General features: G+C 39.7%; 1 protein-coding gene across 6 annotated transcripts in view; it reads right to left on the bottom strand.

Annotated features, from left to right (window-relative positions):
• The window catches only part of LINGO2 (leucine rich repeat and Ig domain containing 2), a 1187073-nt gene that overhangs the window by 211330 nt on the left and 954318 nt on the right, over positions 1-21425 (bottom strand). The gene's annotated exons all lie outside the window — the stretch shown is intronic.

Below are 21425 nucleotides of genomic sequence, written 5' to 3'. Positions count from 1 at the left end.
AGTTGAATTACCTGCTCAGGTGTCAGTAGTGGAGACCCTTGTTCTTTTGCGGTCTCTGCTAAATGTCACGGATGGTCAGTGAGTACTCTCATCTCCACCCAGCCAGAACTGAAACTTCTCCCAATTCTTTGTGAATCTGGGACCTGTCAGTAATAGAGCTTCCTGGTTGGCTTTTCTCTAGCCTGTGGAATCTCAACCTATGTGTACATGGTTTATCCTTCAGGAGGAGATTCATGGAAATGTATATGCAAATTCCTGGAGCTTTTTCTTAATAGCTCCTTTATCTCCAGTTCTTTGTGCTGTAAATTCCAGAAACCTCAGCTTCCTCAGCCTCTGATCCATGTCTTCTCAACTTTTTAAGACCTTAAGACCCTCATGCTCTGCTAGGACTTGTCATTTCTGCACCATGATCTGTAAAGTTCCCCTGGGCATAAATTCTGGATAATCATAGGACTCATCTCACTTGTTTCCCCTCTCTAAGGAGCACAGTCTTTCTCTGATGCCGTCTAATTTTTTAAAACAATTGTTTTATGTATTTGTCCATTTTTTTATCTGATTATGGTGAGAGAATAAGTCTGGTTCTAGCTCACTCCACTGTGACTGAAGCAGAAATTACTCAAATTGGCATCTTATGGATGAAGAAGCATCCCAGGTGGTTCTAATAGAAGGCCAAGATTGGAAACAATCAGATGGGGCATAGTAGTCATCTCCTTCTCTACATATTGGGAAGCTTCTCCACAGCACCCCGGTAGCCTTTGTGGGGGACTATTCCTTATCTTCTCCTGGGGGCCATGCTTATCCCACATCAGCCCCTGAGCATAGCAATTCACTGGCCACAATGATTTGCTTCCATCAGACTTATGTTTGACATAGTTCTTCTGGGAAAGAGCTTTCCTTTTTGCCCTCTGGAGGGGAAACTGGCATGCTCTAGGTTTGAGGAAGGTGTCTTAATGGCATCATTTGTGCCCTGCCTCAAGCTGAGCTTAAAGCCAGATGCACTTGGTACTGTTGTATATTTTGACAATCCAGCTCTCTTTCCCACATACTTGAAGCAGCAGCACTCGTACAAAAAAATCACCTGATCAAACTCAGGCCATTAACCATAAATGGTGAATGACTGATCTTTTTTTTTTTTCTTGCTAACATTGAAATATTCTTTAACATAAGTATAGTCGGTGAGAGAAGTTAAGAGCCATTTTTTTTTTTGTAAAAAACAATCATTTTCACTGTATTTTAAATATTGTAGTCCAGAAGCCAAAAAAAGCCTTTCAGAAGTTAAGACTTCATGGAAGAGAAATTAGAAGAAAATATACTTAATGATAACGTGTCAATAAGTATAGGAATTCTAACTCATTTATTCTTTCAAAACATTATTCACTAATTTGTCCACTAAAAATTATTTGTCAGGTGCGTATTATTACCTAAGCACTATTCTAGGTTCTGGTGATATAGCAGTGAATAAAATGGACAAAATCCCTATACTTATGGAGCTTGTAATTTACTAGGGGAACAGGCAAGAGGCAAACAAATAAATATGTATAAGACATAGTCCAGGACATAGACGATATACAGAATGAAAGCCAGCAATGAAAAATAGAATGGTAGCTGGAGGGGACAGTGGGTTAAAAAATGAGTTGGATTATTTTGTTTACTAGATGAGAGAGATAATAGCATGGACTGTGCAGCTGGAACTCTTCCCATCTGGATTGCTTTCATTTTCCCCCAATATCTGCAAGTCCAGTTCTCTTATATGTTCTGCTCAAATGTCACCTTTTCAGTGAGGCCTTCACCTTAGTTAAGACTGTACCCTTCTCCAGCCACCAGCACTCCCTATCTTATCTATATCTTCTACATTTTCATTATTGCTTCTGTTTATTTTCTGCTTCAGCCCCACAACAATGGAAGATCCACAAGGGCAAGAATGACTTTCTGTTAAGTCCACCGCTAAGGCTCTAACACCTGAAACAGTTCCAGACATACACCTGGTATTTAATAGATATTTCTGGTTGAACCCAAGTGAGCCAGCAGAAGGTTTGACATATGTTTGAGGCACAGAAAGGAAGTTGGTTGGAGTGAACATAATGAAGACTGTAGTGAATAATGAACAATACACAGTCCCTCCCATTAGCACCTACTTTCTAGTAATATGAAATAACTAAACAGACAATCCCAATCCAACGTGCTGAGAGTTATGGGTGCTCTGGTAACACACAGGGGTTCCCTTCTCCGATGTGGACTCAAGGAAGTCTATCCAGGAGGGTTGATACCGGAAGACTTGAATGTAGGGCTATCCAGGCAAAGAAAGGGGAAGAAGCCCTTTCTAGGCAGAGAGAACAGCATGTGCAAAATAACTGATGATAAGGAAGGGTGTGCCACTGCTGGCAACTGTAAATACTTTAGTATAGCTGAAGCCTACAGGGTGTCTGATGACCTCTGAGGACTGGACTTGATGCAGAGGGCAAGGGAGAGTCACTGAAAGGTTTTACACAGCAAGTCACAAGATCATACCTGTGGTGTTGGCGAGAATGATTGGAATGTGGATATTGGCATCAGTTATGTTGGCATAAGGTGATGGGGGACTAAACCTACAGAGTGGCATTAAGGATGGAAAGAAGCAGAGAGGTTTGGGAAGTCTCGTGACAGTCAGTGCATGGCTTTCCCTGGGACAGGAACAAGAATCTGTAGTTCAGGAAAGAAGGAACAAAGAATACTTTACTGCCTTTCTCTGGTCAAATATGTTGTTTGCAAAGTTAAGATTAACTCCTAGAAAAATTCCATGGCTGAACTTTTCTATCTGTTCTCCTTGAAGTACACACAAATTTACACTGCTCCTCAAATTATCACTGTCCATACATGGGGCTTCAAGGATAAAATTGGGGAGGGACTCTAGTTCTGTTGTATCAACCATCGGAAGCACTAGAATGTTAAAGCCTCTTTTGCAGGACCAGCTAAGGTATCAGGTGTTAGTCTAAGAAAAAAAGTTGTCTGGAAGAGCAGAAGACATCTTTATGGACCTTTCTTCTTACTCTTACTGTCTTCTCTAAAGCCCTCATTCCTTTCTTTCCCTTGACTTCACCGAAGAGCATTACATTTTTCCTTAAGACTGACATAAGAGACATTGTTGTATTCTGTTCAATCTATAGTACTAATTCTGCCACTTTCATCACCCTTTTCTCTTTCTTCTCTTCATGTCTTACTCATATATCTCACACACATGCACATGCACTCATACACAGGCATGTGCATACACACACACACACACACATACACACATCCTCTATTTTTACGCTGGAAGCTCCACCATAATACTATGGTCTATCCTTCCTGATTTTTCATCTCCATCATACAACACAAGTTCTACTCTCCAAAAATGTTGGCAGAATGAATGCATGTATGTTAGACATGAAATGAAGAATGGTGTTTCATATTTATAGGAACACATCCTGAAATACCCAGAGCTGGGAAAAAAAAAAAAAAGCAGAATAACAGTACCAAGAGGAAGAGAGGAGATGCCACTATTGTACATGTGTCTACTGGGGGCCTTAACAACAAAAACATATTTTCTCACAGTTCTGGAGGTTGGGAAGCCCAAGATCAAGGTGCCGGATGATTTGGTTCCTGGCAAGGACTCTCTTCCTAGCTTGAAGTCAGCTGCTTCCTCACTGTGCCCTCACATGGTAGAGAGAGAGAACTTTGGTGTCTCTTCCTTTTTTTTTTTTTTTTTTTAATAAGGGCACCACCCCTATTGGATTAGTGCTCTAACCTCATGACCTCATTTAATCTTTATTACCTCCTCACAGGTCCTATCTTTAAATATAGTCACAATGGGGGTTAGAGCTTCAACATGTGAGTTTTAGAGGGACACGATTCACTCCATAGCAATATGCATGCTTACTGAATCTTTGACAATGTTCACATACCCAGTGCTTTCATGTTACTGTGTCGCCAAGATTTTTCATATCATTACCACCTTCTAAAATATCATGCATTAGAAATGGGGGCAGTGCTCCGGAGACCAGTGGTTTGCTGCACTGAGAGTCTGCATAATGACCTAGAAACAGACTTAGTGTTAAAGCCAAAGACGTACATTTGAATTCTAGCTTTGACATTCCCACTTTTGGATAAATTATTTACATTCTCTCACTCCCACTTTAGGACAAGTTATTTACATTCTCTGAGACTCAGTTTTCTCACCTGTAAGTTGGAGATAATACATCCTACCCTCTTGTTGTAATGCCTAAATAAGTATAACACAGAAAAATTTTTGAGCCATGAAAATTGGGCAACAAGCCTTTCAACTTCATTCAATCTAGTTACTTGCCTCAGTGGCAACCATCAAGGTTGTACATCTTATCGGTAGGGTTCATAATAATTGGCATTTATTCTGTGCCAGACATTGTTATCAGTAACTTTACACACATAAGTAATAATACATGTGGTATTATCTAAATTAATACTCACAAAAATTCCCATGAAGTAGTTATTATTATTACCCTCAGGAAATAAAGACAGCTTCTACTGACATGTAAGAGGAACCTAGTGGTTATTCATTCAGCCTACTCAGGGGCAGAAAAAAGCTAGAAAATGTAAGGCAAGAGGTCCCTAAACTTTGAGAAGCTACTTTTGATTTCTCTGAGGTCTTGGGACCACAGAGGAGGGTAGCTTTCCTCCAGCAACTGCCCCTACATCCAAAAGGGGTCATTGCTGCTGTAACTAATTTCCACACATTTAGTGGCTTAGAATAACATAAATTTATTCTCTTACAGTTTTACAAATTTATTCCCTCTTTAGGGAAGAATCCATTTCCTTGATTTTTCTGGCCCCAAGAGGCTTCCTGTGTTCATTGGTTTATAGCCCCACATTACTCCAAAATGCTTTCATCATCACATCTCCTTCTCTGACTCTGCTCTTGCCTCTGTCCTTCCTTTATAAGCACTCTTGTGACTATATTGACCTGACCTGGATAATCCAGGAAAATCTTTATATCTCAAGATCTTTGTTTTAATGAAATCTGCAAAGTCCCTTTTGCTAGTTATGTAACACATTCAAAGATACTGGGGTTTAGGACACGGAATTCCTTGGGAGGCCACTATTCTGCCCACCACAGATGATTACAGGTACCATCCCACAACAGCTTATAGACCAGTGGGTAGACACTCAACCTAAACCAGGCCAAGCAGCTTTGTCCTCCAAAAATTTGGTAGTTGGTTATTAAGATGCTGAGGTTACCCCATAGGATCAGACACTGGAACTTCTTATAGAAACAGGGCCATCATCACCACAGTAAACCAAAACCAAGTACCACCTGAAACTGGAGAGATGAGTTAGGGGCAGAGACTATGAGGAAACAAAGAATCCCAGCCTGCAGGGAGGAGAATGAACAAATTCACAGAGGGAAGCAGAGTTTTAGGATGTCTTTCATTAACAACCTCTTTATTGTTTATTAAATCTAGCTTTAAAATTCCTGCTCCTTGCTACTAGACCAGTGTTAATTAGAGCCATGCTTGAGCAGGGTGGAGGTTGTTACCTGAAAGGTCTTCCACCAATGCTAAAACTCCATCAAATTGTGGAGAGCAGTTGTTGTAGACATCACAGAGGGTGAGTGGCTTGGAGGCTCCCAGGAACACTGAAAAGATAAAGCATCTTAGAGCATGGACAGAAGTCCCAAAATTCAGGACCATAGGATTTGCGTACTATCCAAATATGCACTGGGGCTTTCACTATTCAACAATCTGTTGTCATTATTTCCCCTCCCAATTCCAATATTGTACTGTGACCAAAGAAATGAACCTCTGGATCCTGTGAAGCCCTCGTGGCTGAAATACAATGAAAACAGCATTTACCAGCACTGCAGTAGCAGCTGCTGCTATAGCTAACACAACAGAGGATTCACCAGCGCTATGCTAGCACTTCCCATGTGTTATCTCACTGGGTCCATATAAGAACCCTATAAAGTGGAAGATTATCTTCATTGTAAACACTTCAACACTGGAGTAATGTTAACCTACATGTTGAATATTTTGTGATTAAAAACACATTACTCTTTGAATAGTAAGTCTATAATCAAACCCATATGAACACTCACTTGAAAAAGGAGATGTGAAGGGAAACTTTCAGGGAAGAATGGAGAAGGCAGTGTTGAGAGTTCCCACTGCCGAGAATGTATGGTCTGGCTTCTGTTCATTGTCTTTAGGCATGATTTCCTTAAAAGAAAGTTCCTGAAGCTTTTTGTTCTAGTTCCAACTCCTTTTTTTGTCTTTGACAGAAACCTCTCGCTTTTTTGTCTTCTACAAATGAATGTTAAGGAAAAGAATACGGGTTGAAACACTGCCCTTTTGTCCATGGCCTATTGCTTATACGCATGCACAAGTCTTAACCCTTTAGCCTTCAGGGACTGGGGTAACAGAGGGAGGCCAACCTCCCTCCTGGAGTCTAGCATATTTGATTACAAACTCCGTTGAAACTATTCTCTTTGGCTGTTAGATTCAGCCACCGAGTGCTCAACTGTTTTAAAATTGTGCAGTCTGAAGGCTCCAATTCAGCAGAGGCAGTTTCCCCTTCAGAACGCTCTCTTTGATTATAGTTTTAAAGACAGCTTAAGATTTCAAGTGTCTTCTTTTTTTTCTATAAAGAATGAGATGTTTTAGGTTTACTGGAGCTTATCAGTGAATTAGAAGTGGAAAACAATGATTAAGCATCTACTAATACTCTGCCTAAATCCCAGCTTAATTTTCCCCACATCCTTCACCTTCAGTTCCAAAAAGACCTGGCAGATCACTCTCCTTAAAATGCATTTATATCTGGCATTTGCTCTCTTATAAGCTGGACTTGATACTGTGAGGCAGACAGCTGAACTCTAGGGGAGTGGAAAATTGAAAAGTGAGATATAACAGGAGAAAAAAATTGAAGAAAAAACTATTTTTATTGAGGCTTAAAGGGGATAGAACCAACATTTCTGGGTTATACACGGAAACTAGGAGACCATAAGATGAGCAATTCATCTACCACCAGATAAAGAGAAGGTACATTTCCAAGGACAAGGCTGTCCCAATGGGGACAGGCCCCCCATCCATTTGAAATTTTGGTGAATATTCTCTTATAGAGAAACCATGACGATTCAGTCCAGATCTAGAAATGTCATACAATACAAGTGTTCTACCACATAGGCCCACAGAATGATTATCAGAATGTTTCAGTTTTACTGTGTGTATAACTAGTGAGGAAATATTTTTCATTTATTTATTTAGCCTAGTATGTATATGTTAACAGTCTGATATATACTGTGCCTGATATGTTTTATCTTGTTTATCCACTGGGTAAGTTTTTTGTATTTCGGGGGATATAAATTATTCATTTAAAGTCAGAAAACATTAACTTCCTTATCCACCTACGTTTTCAACGGCTAACATATGAACACGGTATTAGAAGTGGCTGGTTACTGAAAACTCTGCTTAAAGATTTTATTAATTCTTTTTTTTAAATTGGTAAACAAAATGTTTATTTAAAAAAAATTTATTTTTTATTGAAGTAGAGTTGATTAGATTGTATTAATTCTATATAGTCTACGTGGTTAAGGAAATTATATCCAAATCAAAGAAATCTATGCTATATAAAACTGAGATCTTTTCACTTAGAAGACAATAAAATAAATACTTGCCAAGGTATCAATGTGGATGCATTAAGCAAGGGCTTACCAATGCTGGCTTTTTACAGGAGAACGCAACAATGAAAAAAATGCACATACCATGTTTCTATTCATCTATTCCAAAGGCCGCTTGCTCAATAGAGGATTTAGCTTAGTGGGGGTGACAGCTGCTTGGTGTGAACCGCGACATTTCTAAAATGAGAACCGACTCAGAATTATAAGCCTTCATTCCTTGCATTAATTGTAAACGTGCAGTAAAAAAAAAATGTTCCCTTCTTGAAGATGGAGATGTAAACTATGAAATCAACATAGAATGCTTCAGAACAGCACTATGTGAAAATACTTTCAGTTTACAAATTGTCACTTGCTCATGACTCTTTGTACATGTTGTTCCTTCTTCCTCCCAAATCTCTCTCTCTGTTACTTTCTCTGTCACACACACACACACACTCCACATAAGCATATGCACTTCTTCCAACTAGTTATTACTCAACTTTCATATTTCCGTTTAGACATAACCTCTTATAGGTTGATGACTCGGACTCAAGTCTATTCTTATGTACTTCTCCTAGCTTCTATCGCTGCATCCTATACTCCCATCATAACACACATCACACTGTATGGTGATCGTCTGAACACTTTTGTGTATCTCCTAATAGATGATAAGCTCTGTGAGAGTAGGAACAATATCTGTTACACTCCTAGTCCATGACTCTGCTCCCTGAAGGATATTCAATAAATGTTTATGAAATTAATGCTTCAATGAAAGAGCTTTAAAAGAATGACTTGTAGTCTATAACGAAGCTTACTGAATTGATGAATGTATTTAATGACAAAATGTGCCAATCAGTCAAGGGTAGGTTGGCCAATGACAGAAAGACGATTATCACAGAGGCAAAGGGTAGAAGTGACCTTGCAAACTGCTTCTAGGAGAAGAAGCACCCTCACCAAGGCTTCAGTTCTGCTGGTTTTGACAGTAGATGCATGTTCATTACTGAAATGAGTGTGTCAGGCTACCTAAGGCTGATGTCACTGAACATTTGAATCATATAAAGAACTCTTTTGGATCTGTTTCCAGGTGCTCCAAAGCAAACTTCTGAATACAAATCAGGTACAGGGAATTATAATGAGAGACTGTCCCATGAGAGAGACAGAGAGAGAGAGAGCACACATACCTCACCCCTACTCTCTATACTTATGAATCAGATTCCTGGGCCTGCAAAATAGAGAACAAGACCTTAGACTAGAGCGAGTTCATGAAAGTAATGTCTATAATGGTCTGTCCATCCGTGTGGCCAATTGAGAATTCTGACAAAGCAGTCGTCTGTCTTGTCATTCAAACTTCTATGTTAACAGCTAAACAAACCAGAAGCCCTCCAAATAGCTTTTGAAATGGAAAAACAAATGGAAATCTATGAATCATCATACATTTCCTGTTATTGTTAGCAATCTTAAAGGTTTTATTGAGCATAGAATATGCTCAATTCTTAACTATGCCACATGAGGAATATATGTGATGTATTAAATAATATTTTCCAAATTCAGAATTTTTTAAGGAAAAAAATATTTTGCAGTCTAAATTATGTCAATTTACTCTATTACTTACCCAGAGTGTAAACTATTAACGCTTAAAGTCCTTATACAACTATAAAAGAAAAATAAATTTTAAAATTAAATGCAAATAAGACTGAAAATCTAATGAAATTAGAATTAACAAAATTAAGCATAATGAATGATATTGCTTTTTTGAAAGCAAAACTACCATTTGTAACTCGAACACGAAAGTCATGGCTAGGGAAGTTTCTTTTGCTTTTTGATGTGCATGTTCTGTTATGTCTTATGTAATGTAAGCTCAGGGAGAAAGAGAGAGTGGTGGGGGGAGGGAAGGCGGGAAAAAGGGAGGGGAGAGAAACACTTTATTTTGTTAATCACTCTGTCCTCGAGGTAAGATGCTTACACATGGTAAGTGCTTGATAAAACTTGTACAATTAATAAAAAGGAATAAATTTTCTGACTGCTTTCCTCTGTTTAAATTTCTGTGCAGCCACTGTTGAGGCAGTGATATAATTTGTCATTTACTCAGTGATGATGCTTCACTTTCCTATTCAGTAACTTTCTGTCCTTTACTCATTAGTCCAGGGCAATAAAATTAGTATTGTTTGGCATTATTGTAAATTCAAACATGGTCATCAAAACCAAACGCTGAGCTTTTCTTATAATGTGGTCGTTAAGATGATCCGATGTATATTTAAATTCTTATTTTCAAACCATAAAGATAAAAACATAATTCTGGATTTGATCTTGGAACAGAAAAAGAACATTAATGAAAAAACTGGTAGAAAGCAGGCTGGAGTTTAGTTAATAGTAATGAACCAATGTTCATGGATTATATTCTTATAATATATATATATATAACTAATATATATATTAGTTCTTAACGTTTTTACAGTTTCTAATATGTATAACCAGTGTAGCCATTGCTTTAAAATGCACCATGTAAATATAAACACATCCTATCAAAATATGCATATATATACTGGCAGGTAGAAAGCAACCTACCAGTATGTATATGCATATTTTGATAGGATGTGTTTATATTTACATGGTATGTATTGTGTGAAGGTGACTGGCCACACCTGTATCAGTCAGTGTTTATTAAGAAGAATTCAATCTACTCTATGTATTTCATACATAGCAGGTTTTAACACAGGGAAGGGGAGGCTTCCATAATCATTGGGACAGCCAGGAAAGCTAAGTCACCCAGAACTTCAGCTTGCAGCAACAAAGCCTGTGGTTCTCAGAGGGTCACCCAGAGAACCTCTGGAGGCATCCGTCAACTATCTCAGTCCTCAGCCTAAATGCAGATGATCTTCAAGATACACCTGGAAGCCACTTCCAACTCTACACTTGCTCGTGTGCCTAACTGCAGCTCCAGAGAAGACTGGCCCACATTTCTCTTTTTCCTTCCAAAGCTCTCGTAAGTTCCTCTCATTGGCAGACACTGACATGGAACCATGGGAGAGGGAGGTTCTCAGAATTGTAGTTTTAACCTCTCTGTGATTCAGACAATCCAATACCACATCTTCGGTGAAACACTGGTAACCTAATGAGTGGCATCTCATTGTTATAAGAATTTTGTTCTTATTCATGTAATATAAATGACATACCAAATATATGGAACTCTGTTCTAGAATGTAGTGACTATGAGATATGATCCTTGGTCAGAAACAGACTCAGTGGGACCCCAATTTGGGAATGCACTTCTGAACCACACGTGGCAAGTCGTTAGGGCAAACACTGAGTTAGTTTTACCTGGTCTGCAAGATAAGGAAGTGCCCAGGTCTAGTTCACTATTATTAAGATGTTTATTCTAGAACCTCCCCAGTACCCTTAGATGTTTGATCTGTAGATGACCTGCATTAGCTCCAATAACTCTAGACTGGATGAAACTCTTATTCTGGTCTCAGCCTAGGTTCTGGTCCTGATGGTGAAGGTTAAGGAACCAATATATCTGTGTATACATTGATATGACCTTAGTCCAAGAGAAACATCTTAAGGGCAGGGATGACATCACCTTCACTCTTACTTCTCTTCCAAAAACAACCAAACAAAAAAGATATATGTCACTTACCTGCTGAAACTATTTCCACCCACAGCATCTCACAGTATTCAAGATGAAACTCCCACTCTTAAGTATTGCATTCAAAAGTCTTTACTCACAACCTTCCATCCTGTCTTCTGGACTCATCTTCTCAAACGTCTTTGACAGTCCAGTCACAAGAGGCTACTTTGTTATGCTTTTGTACTGATGTTCACATAGTCCCTTCTGCCTGGGCCGTTCTTACCTAGAATATTTTCTTCCTTAAAAACTCCCTTCACATCTTTCAGAGAAGGCCCAATATACCACTTTCACCTGAAACTTCTCTAACAAATGGCCTCCTTGCTCTGAATTAATGGTGACCCTAATTTCTACAACACCAGAATGCTTTGTACATTCTAGTAGCAGTTTTTGTGCTGAATTTTAATCATGTAGATAAGATACATACCTTCTCATTAGATAGTTATATTGTTGAGGGTAAAATAACCTACAATTTAGTCTTCGGATTCGTATCACCAAGTGGATTATGCTCAATAAAGTTTTAATTGTCTGAAATTAATAAAAATCTGACATTTGTATAATACTATAGTTTACAAAATGCTTTCACATGCATTATTTCACTTAATCCTGATAACACCCCAATGAGGCAGATTTTTTTTTTTTTTTTTTGCGGTATGCGGGCCTTTCTTTCACTGTTGTGGCCTCTCCCGCTGCGGAGCACAGGCTCCAGACGCGCAGGCTCAGCGGCCATGGCTCACGGGCCCAGCCGCTCCGCGGCATGTGGGATCTTCCCGGACCGGACCGGGGCACGACCCCGTGTCCCCTGCATCGGCAGGGGGACTCTCAACCACTGCGCCACCAGGGAAGCCCCTGAGGCAGATATTTTTTATTATTTCTATATTGTAGATGAGGAAACTAAAGCTCAAGAACATTTAGTATCTGATCAGCACACCAAACACCATCAATACCTCTTGATTGATGGCTCATTGTAGACAATTGCTCACGGCTCTCTGTGCTTTTACAGAAAACAAAACCACCCGCAGTCTTCATGCCTGAACTTCGTGTCAGCAGCCTGTGCTTCATATATATTATTCAGTCATTCAGAACTCAAGAATCACATTTTCAATCTTTCATTACAGCTCCCTACACAAATATGACTTAATATATGGTTCTGACTTCATCTTGGTTACCTTTCCTGTAAAATTAGCACCATAAAACTGACCCACCTGTCAAGCCTCCTGAATTGTGATTTGATTGAGATAGCATTTACCAAGTCTTAGGCATCCCTTAAAATGTAGGGGATGTGTGAATGCAAATGTTATTATGGAAAGACGGCGATGCAGCTATAGAAGGTACATTTCTTATTTCAGCATGAGGAATTCCCTCTGTGTTCATCTGATAGGATTTTCCTACTGTGCTGTTTATTTAGATACAATTACAGACCACCTCTGTAAAGGATGGGATCGTTGAGTACACACATGAATAGAAACACGACAGAAGACCTTGAGTATAACTAGCTGGTTGTCATGGGGCATACAAAAATGTTGTGAATTGGAACTGGCCAAGGTTTGAAAAGACTTTTCACTCTGCAGCCCAGGCACTCCCAGTACTCCTGGAGAATCAAAATTTACAACTTCTAGTTTTCTGAAATCAGTTGCTTCTGGAATTCTTGGTTAATGGATATATGTCCAAATCTCCAATCCACTACTGACTTTTATGCACCTCTCTGATTATCAGCATCTCATTCTTACAAAATCTCTGAAGGAAGTTTTTGTAGCATCCCCGCTTTATAGACAAGGAAACTCCAGCCTAAATAGTGGGTGATTTGGAGGTCTTACTCATGCACTGTTACCCGTCACAGGTGACACTGCCAACACTTCATTATTCGATAGCCAACCACTTACTCTTTGCTTTTTTATTCTTCTTTACAAGGGGCGTCTGTTTTAGACCTCCCACTCTCCACCTGGTGTTTTGAAGTCATCCAAGAAACTATGCAAATGGAGATGTTTCTTCCTTTCACTGCCCTCAGGAAGGATCCTGAAGTCCTAGGAGCTATGAAGCCCACTTGTAAATCATCATCAGCTATCAGCCTTCCATCACGTTATCTCTGTATTGCTCCCTGAGCTTTACCAGGCAGAAACTGATTGGCACAGCACTGTCTATCAGCCTGACACTTCAGAGTATAAACCGTGGGGGGAAATCAAGCTGCAGACACTAGCAGCTCCCACAGTGTTGTGATAAAACTTAAATTACAACTCAGAGAAGACAGTGTATACATTATATGAAAATGCCTGGGCTCTTACATATGGTGAGAGGAAACTTGAAACCACAGCTTACAGTCTCACTGAATTTGCAGAGTGAAATGCTTCATATGAATGAAATATGCATTCAAAATACATAACAAAATGACAATAGATGCTTCTGCAAAAACTTGCTAAATATTAAATATGGATAAAGGATCTTGGTTAACTTAGATACCAGAGGTGTTTTGGTTTTAAAGTGCTACAAGCATTAATATTCATTACGGAAATAAGATTTGATAACCAGAGAAGGAACCCGAACAAAGCTTTGGTGATAAGAGGAAATTATCTTCTCAATGTTCAGAGAACATTTTGCTCTCCATTTTCACAAGTCAGAGTTGACACTAAAAGTTATATTCCCTTTAGACTGGATTTTCTTCTATAAGAGTGCTCTTTTCATAGCTGGATTATTGTGTTTTAATTTTAGCTATTACAATATAATTGATTCCAGTCAAATGCATATCATAAACGTTATTATTGACAGCTGGAGGGTTTTCAATCCAAGAAACTTTCCAATGGGAAAGAGGAGTCAAGTGAATAGTCTAGTGCAGCAAAATAACTTCTATTAGCTTCTTTTTAAGTTGGAAATGATACATACTCCATTTTCAGTTTTTCTGAATCCATGCGCCATTGGGCAATATCAGTTTTCACCTTTAACATCAGCCAAATAGGTTCGAAAGGAGATAAATTGAGATTCAAAGAATAATGTAGTTTCTGAGGATATAATAAAGCCCACTAAAATGAATTGAACAGCAGCTTGGAGCAAGTGTTAAAAATTTTTTTTTGTACGTGTAATTGGTATCTGCTAGAACCACTTATTTAAAGGTCCTCCCATATTATATTGGAAACTGATACTTGAAAGGATTTATAATATTGCCAGTAGACTCACTCAGAGCTGGACCACTGTGTTTGTGGAAGCATTCAGTTTTACCTCATTTTCTTTTATATCATATAACAAATGCATAGTGTTTTCCCTTAAATAATCACTTACAGAAACACACTGAATCCTAAGTTTACAATGTCTTACTTTTTGTTTCTCTTTCTTACTTTTTCCTTACTAGAAAAAATGTGGTTTCTAAGAGTACCTATTAGACATTCATGGCTAGGATTCTTTGGTACCTTAAATTTGAAAAAAAAAAAAAATCAAGTAACTCCTAAAATAAAACTTTGAAGTGAATCAGCTATTTTCTTCTTTGAATGTATTGTTATAGGCACAACTTAGGTCATCGCAGCCTCAAAAGTCTATAACGACATTAGCCCTCCTCTCTGTATTTTCTGTACGTGTCATTGATCTGTCACTCAGTAGGTGACCTTGGGCAAGGAGCATTCTCCTGGTGCTTCAGTGTGGATTAGGGAAGCCAAAAAACATAATTTTTCTATAAACCATAGACAGCACTTCAAAGTAGGAAAGCATTGGGAAAGCAGGGTAGAGTCTGTTTTATCAGCGGCCACTGGGCTGCCTCCATTCCAGGTGCTGACTCCCTCTGGTGAACTTTCTTTCAGTGGTTTTGTGGCCAGGTGTATCTTCAGAGATAAGGAAGGTCCCCAGTGAACTCTGCAGCACTTTGCTGGGGCATCTGTCCTATACATTGGTGTGAAGTTTTCTATTTTGTGGATTTTAAAAGAAATTTCCAAGTATCTATTATATACATGTGTATAAAGCTACGTGCGTGTGAAAAGCATTTCCAAATCCTGTCCTCTGTTTAGCATTAGCGCACTGATCACTAGGGTTTGTCTTAGGCCCAAAGCAGAAACGGTCCAGTTCCTGGGCTTTCTTTCCCTATTCTGTCCTCTTCACCTCCCTTCTCTATCTTTGTGTCCTCTCTCCCGTTTCATCTTCTCTTCATCCTCACCCAGGTATAAATGATTGCCAACAGCTTAAAGGCCCACTTTTCCAGACAAAACAACATGGTTCCAAACATAGAATTCAGGCAATAGCTGGTGAGTAAAAGCTTTTTTGGAGGAAATAAGGATGGCCACCAATTCCACTTATTCAAGTAGATATCACTTTCATTCTTTCTTCTCTCCAGAAAGAGAACCCTAGGAGTGTCCCATATATCACACACATATATACACACATAGGATGTGCACTATTTGCATAAGAGATGGGTCACTAGTCTAGTAAGTGTGGTTAAATCGGTAGTTATATGCCAATGTAGTCTATGTACTTTCATGGAAACAAAATCACATGAGATTTTGAGACTGTATTAATAGGTGAGGACATCTACTGTTTGATTTTTATGACATTCTGGTAGAGACTCATTCCCCTAAACCTCTGCTCTAGAGGCTAAGGTAAGTTGTCACCACTGGCCAGCAGAGATGGATGGACCTGCAGGAAGCCAGCCAGCACAGGAAGCCTGCTGGTCTGGGACTCCTTTGAGCTGCAGCCCTTACCACCAAACAGCACTTCTGTGGACCTCAGGTTGTATTTTCTGGGCTGCCTGCAATAGACACCTAGCTTGCCAACAGGAGGCATATATTAGTTGATCAAGTAGAAATGTTGTGCAATAACCTTTCTACGAGCAGGAATTGGAGGATGAACCAATACCATTGCTGTTTGAATAATGTTTTTTCAATATTGAGCACCTTAGATTTTCTAGGCAAAAGGGACGGCTTAGGCCACTGGTTCTCAAAGTATGATTCCCAGGCCAGCTGCATCCATATCCCCTGGAAAGTTGTTAGAAATGTAAATTATCTGGCCGCAGCTCAGACCTAGTGAATTAGAGATGCTGATGGTGGTGCGGCAATCTGTGTGTTGGCCCTCCAGATGATTCTGATGTACATTCAAACTTGAGGGCCATCAGCATATGCAGTTTTGTGATGCTCAGTGAAAACTTTTCAAACTGATATCGGCCAAGCCCTGCTTAAAGTTCATTGAAAGTCACAGAACGTAAGGTCTGTTCAGAGTTCTTGAGATTGTCAACCGCAGGGTCAATTCTTGTGTCCCAGCGTCCAGAATCATTGGTGAGTTACTGTGCACAGAAATGTAGCTTTTATGCAGGGGTCAGCAACCATGATGCATGAGTGAAATCTAGTTCACTGCATGTTTTTGTGAATAAAGTTTTATTGGGACACACCCATTCATTTACTTAGTATCTACGCTTATATGCAGCAATGGCAGAGTTGAGAAGCTGCGGCAGAGACCTTGTAACAGGCGATGAGAGTTGCATAATGTGAGTGGAGAAAACTGTTGCAAGGTCAGTGCATGAAATCCTATCATTAGATTTACATCTAGCCTATAAATATGTAAAGTGTCCCTATAAGTATTATACAGGGCACCATCAGCCAAAACTGTTGTCTTCTTGGGAATGAACTTATGTAAAAATGGGCTATTTTGGAAGGCCACAGCAAGAGCCCAAGAAGATGGGGTCAGCCTAGTAAAAGTTGGTTGGGAAAGGAAAGAGGAAAAACAGGTTTGGAATAGGACTGGCAAATACATATGCTGCAACTTAACTTCTCATGCAAAAGACAGACAGCACCAACAATCCTGATGTTCTTATTCTCAGAGCCCTAACTGGGCCTTATGACTGTTCTCTATACAGCTCTCTGGCAGCCCCTATGGACCTTTTGGAGTTGGTGCTTTACAGGAACTTATTAGCTATCCTATTCCTGGATTAAAGAATAAGATGGTCAAGGGCTGCCATGAAGTGGCTCTCTGGAACCTATGTGGGAAATTTCTGGGGAACACAGGAGGGTGTTCAGGAAGGAGAGATCTCCTATGAGGAATATTAATGAGAAAAGAGGAGGTAGGAGGGAAAGAAAAGCAAATTCTTTCACTTCAGCACTTCTATATATGCTGTTTCAATAATCCTCTTTATGGGACTTCCCGGGTGGCGCAGTGGTTGAGAGTCCGCCTGCCAATGCGGGGGACATGGGTTCGTGCCCCGTCCGGGAAGATCCCACATGCCGCGGAGCAGCTGGGCGCGTGAGCCATGGCCGCTGAGCCTGCGCATCCGGAGCCTGTGCTCTGCAACGGAAGGGGCCACAACAGTGAGAGGCCCGCGGACCGCAAAAAAAAAAAAATAATAATAATAATCCTCTTTATGCTCCCACAAATTAGATACCACCCTTTTTTAGGGTAACCATAGCTCTTAAGTAACTTGCTGGACGTAACACAGCCAGAAAGTAATATGATGAGGCACATCTGGTGTGACACAAAAGCCCGTATTTTTCCACTATGACTTCTACCACGATACTAGTTTGCCTAAGGCTGCACTATTCCTTAATTTCACATTTGAAAGTGAACTTGACAGTATGGTATATCAAAATGAAGGACACAGAGAGAAAGAGAGACAGAGAGACAGACAGACATTAAGAGGCAGACAGACAGAGAAAAAGGTAAAGAGACTGGCTGGGGACATAATTCAGAAAGTATATGGATATTTCTTCTAAAAGGAGAAAGTAAACAACAACAAAAAACTTTAACATCAACCATTCACTAAGTAGGCAAAATGGAAAAAGTCTAAAATAACCATACCCCTTACACATTGCACGAGAAAACATCTGCTGCCTCATCTGACCCAGGAGGCAAGACAAATATTCATGTAGAAATTCTTCATTCTCTGGAGAGCATACTAACGGTGTGATGGCTGATGATAGACAGGAGGAATTAAAAGCATAAACTCTTCCCAAAACTGTGGAGAGACTAGATCAGAGCTGGATTTATGGATAGGTGAAGTAGGTGATTGCTTTGAGAACTGTCAGGAAGGCCCAGCTACTCTAAACTAGTACCCATTATAGGTACCAGTTTTCCTAAAACAGCATCTTATGAAAATTATTCCTTCGATCTAAGCATTGCCCTGTTCTGGATTGCCTTTTTAAGGTAAGTACATTTGGAAGTGATAGCATGTTCAGACAAAATTCACCAGTGATCGAATGACAAAGGGTGAGCAAAAAATGTCTTGCCACGTCATTTTAATTTTTTCAATGTTATACACAATGCAAAATGCCTGAAGCATCCTTCCTTGCCTTTACAATTGTGCTAAATTCTGTCTTATAAATACCATAACACTATGCCAGTGTTAATCAGATGTGTTTCCCAGAATACTCATTCTGCATAATTCTCCTTGATTAAAGGGTATAATGGTAAAAAAAAAAAAAAAGTGTAGAAAATGTCTATTTTATTCCCTTCATGATATACCACAATCAGTAACAAGTCATAGACGGCTCTGAGAAGCCCTACAGTAATGGGATTTAACCAATATTTGCCCAAACGTATTTGTCCAAGAGAATCTTCACTCCCACTCCCCACAATTAGCACTCATTAGAAGACAGTTCTGGAAGTTGGACTGTCACAATACAATCCCTAACACTTCTTTCCACTCACAGATTTTTTTCTTAGTCACATTTGAAGCTTTGATGGCTAAAGGCACTCCTATGACTTTATTGCCCATAAGAATTACCTAGAAGACTTTTTTAAAGTTTTGTTGACATTGTTCTGGATCAGTTATTCTAAGGACTGGTGAGAAATCTGGACTTTTATATCTTATAGTCTGACAAATAACTTATATAAGACTCATTTCTAAGATTATATTTTGAGCTATAAAGGGAATAAAAAGGTATCTGCCTTAAGAAGCCCAAGTTTTGATCATGAAATGATCTTATCTTGGTGGATTTGATAAAATCCGAGAACAGAACATCACAGATATTAGATTCTTTGGGGACCCACCTATCTTCATCCCTCCTCCATTTACCTGGCTAAAACCTCTTTCCACCCTCTGATTCCTGGCCCCATCATACTATTCTGGATCTAGCTTGAGGTCACCTTCTTGATTTTATTGTATCATTTCTCTTTGACAGAAATGAAACTGTTACCCATCCATGTCCCTGGGGTCCACAACTACATCTCCTTCCTTCCAAGCTGTCTCCGGGTACCAGATTCTGCTCTCAGGGTGGATCCATGGGGCCCCCATAAGCATGAGCAGGCTCAGGCTTCTTTTGTGCTTCTTCTAGAGGGACAGAAGGGATAAAATGACTTTACTTCATCTGAGATGCTGGATCAGAGAAGGACTGCCAGGTGTCAAAGAATCCCTTGGTTTATCTGCCCTTCACCCAGTCATTCACATCCCTCCTGGTCTCTGTGCTTGCCTTGACATCATCTAATAGAGGGACTGGAGAAGTCTGGAGAGAGAGAGAGACTCCTATGCAAACTGATATTCCTTTAAATGAGAAGATGTTCCTATGATATGTAGGGCAAGTCTCATAGAGGTTTTATCTTACTCTATGATACTATGAGGTACAACAAATAGAATTATTGTTCCAGTGTCTATTGATCTTCTATCCATCAGGATGGATAGAAGATAGAGAGAATTCAGAGATGACTCCAAATTTTGGACTTGTACAACAGATGGGAAGGATTGCCATTAACCAAGAAGGGAAAGAGTGGGGGAGGAGCAAACTGGGGGGCGGTGAAGATCAGGTGATCAATTTCCATATCTTTTGTGTTAGGCAAATACATGCATACTTACTAATTTAGACAACGGTGCATAATGGATCACTTCCTAACACACACATAACAGCATGATCTCTAAGGCTTTTCCATAGTCTAAAATTGTGATTTAATTTCATGCTAGAACTAGAAAAAAAAATACTAAAGCCTGAAGACCCCTAAGTACTTGGTAATTGCCCTATAATCCTAAACTATGATTTTCTTCTTTATCTTCTCCCTTGTACTGGTCATCTCAGACGCTTACATAGCTTCTGGTCTCAGATAGCCAAGCTTGTAATTAGTTGCTCCTTAGAATGGGTTCATCAACCCTTTTAAATTTTTCTCTGCTATTTGCTTTGGATTCTAAATGTTTCTACTTGGCTTGTCTTCAGGTCAAATCATTTCTTCTGCTGTCCAAAGCTCAAAACCTTTGTGTGAAACTGAATGGCTGAAGGGCTTTTCCAGTGAGCTGCTCCTAGGTTAACTCATAGTTAACATTTACTTAATCACTCAGAGCTTCTCCTTCTGTACGAGTGAACATTACATTTGACTACCTGTTTCTTTCATTGTTCAGATAATTCCTTCTAATAACAAATAACATATGGCATGTCTTTTAAAAAGAGAAATTGTTTCCTTCTCTCAGGTGCAGCATATCCTGACTTGTTAACATCAGATTTATAAACAGTCTCTATTTTTTTTTTTTTTTTTTTTTGCAGTACGCGGGCCTCTCACTGTTGTGGCCTCTCCCGTTGCGGAGCACAGGCTCCGGACGCGCAGGCTCAGCGGCCATGGCTCACGGGCCCAGCCGCTCCGCGGCATGTGGGATCTTCCCAGACCGGGGCATGAACCTGCATCCCCTGCATCGGTAGGCGGACTCTCAACCACTGCGCCACCAGGGAAGCCCCAGCCTCTATTTTTTAATGGCCATGCTGTCTTACCACCAGCTCCTAAAGTAGAAGTATGGCAATGGCAGGGGTGATGAGGCCAGAGGCAAGAGATCTGAGACTACTTCTTTCTTGTAATTTTGTCTGGGAAAAGCTCTGCTTCAGGAAAGGAAAATTTACTATTATCTTCTCCTCTATAACCCAAAATTGGGATAAGTGATTTTTTTTCCTACCACTTTTGAACATAAGGGGCACCCAGAAAGATGACAGGAATTTCTTAGACAGTCTTATGGTTTCTAAGGATAATGTCTGGAAGAGGGGGCAAGCCAAGGAAAATGCAGCAATGGTCACCATATCCATAGCATATGATTCTCTATTCCTAGAATCAAGAAATAATGTCAAAGAGGCCTTTTAGGCTGGAATGCAGCCACCATCATTTATGTATGCTTACCATGACCAAATATGTTCCAAGCTCAAAACAAAGGACTTCAAACTGATTTTTGGAACACAATCGATCCTTAGTTTTGGGAAGGGGGAATAGGAAAAGAAAAAAAAAGAAAATGGGTCTGAA

Source organism: Stenella coeruleoalba (genome assembly GCF_951394435.1).
Source record: "Stenella coeruleoalba genome assembly, chromosome: 7".
Lineage (NCBI taxonomy): Eukaryota > Metazoa > Chordata > Mammalia > Artiodactyla > Delphinidae > Stenella > Stenella coeruleoalba.
This window is presented reverse-complemented; position numbering and strand designations above follow the sequence as displayed.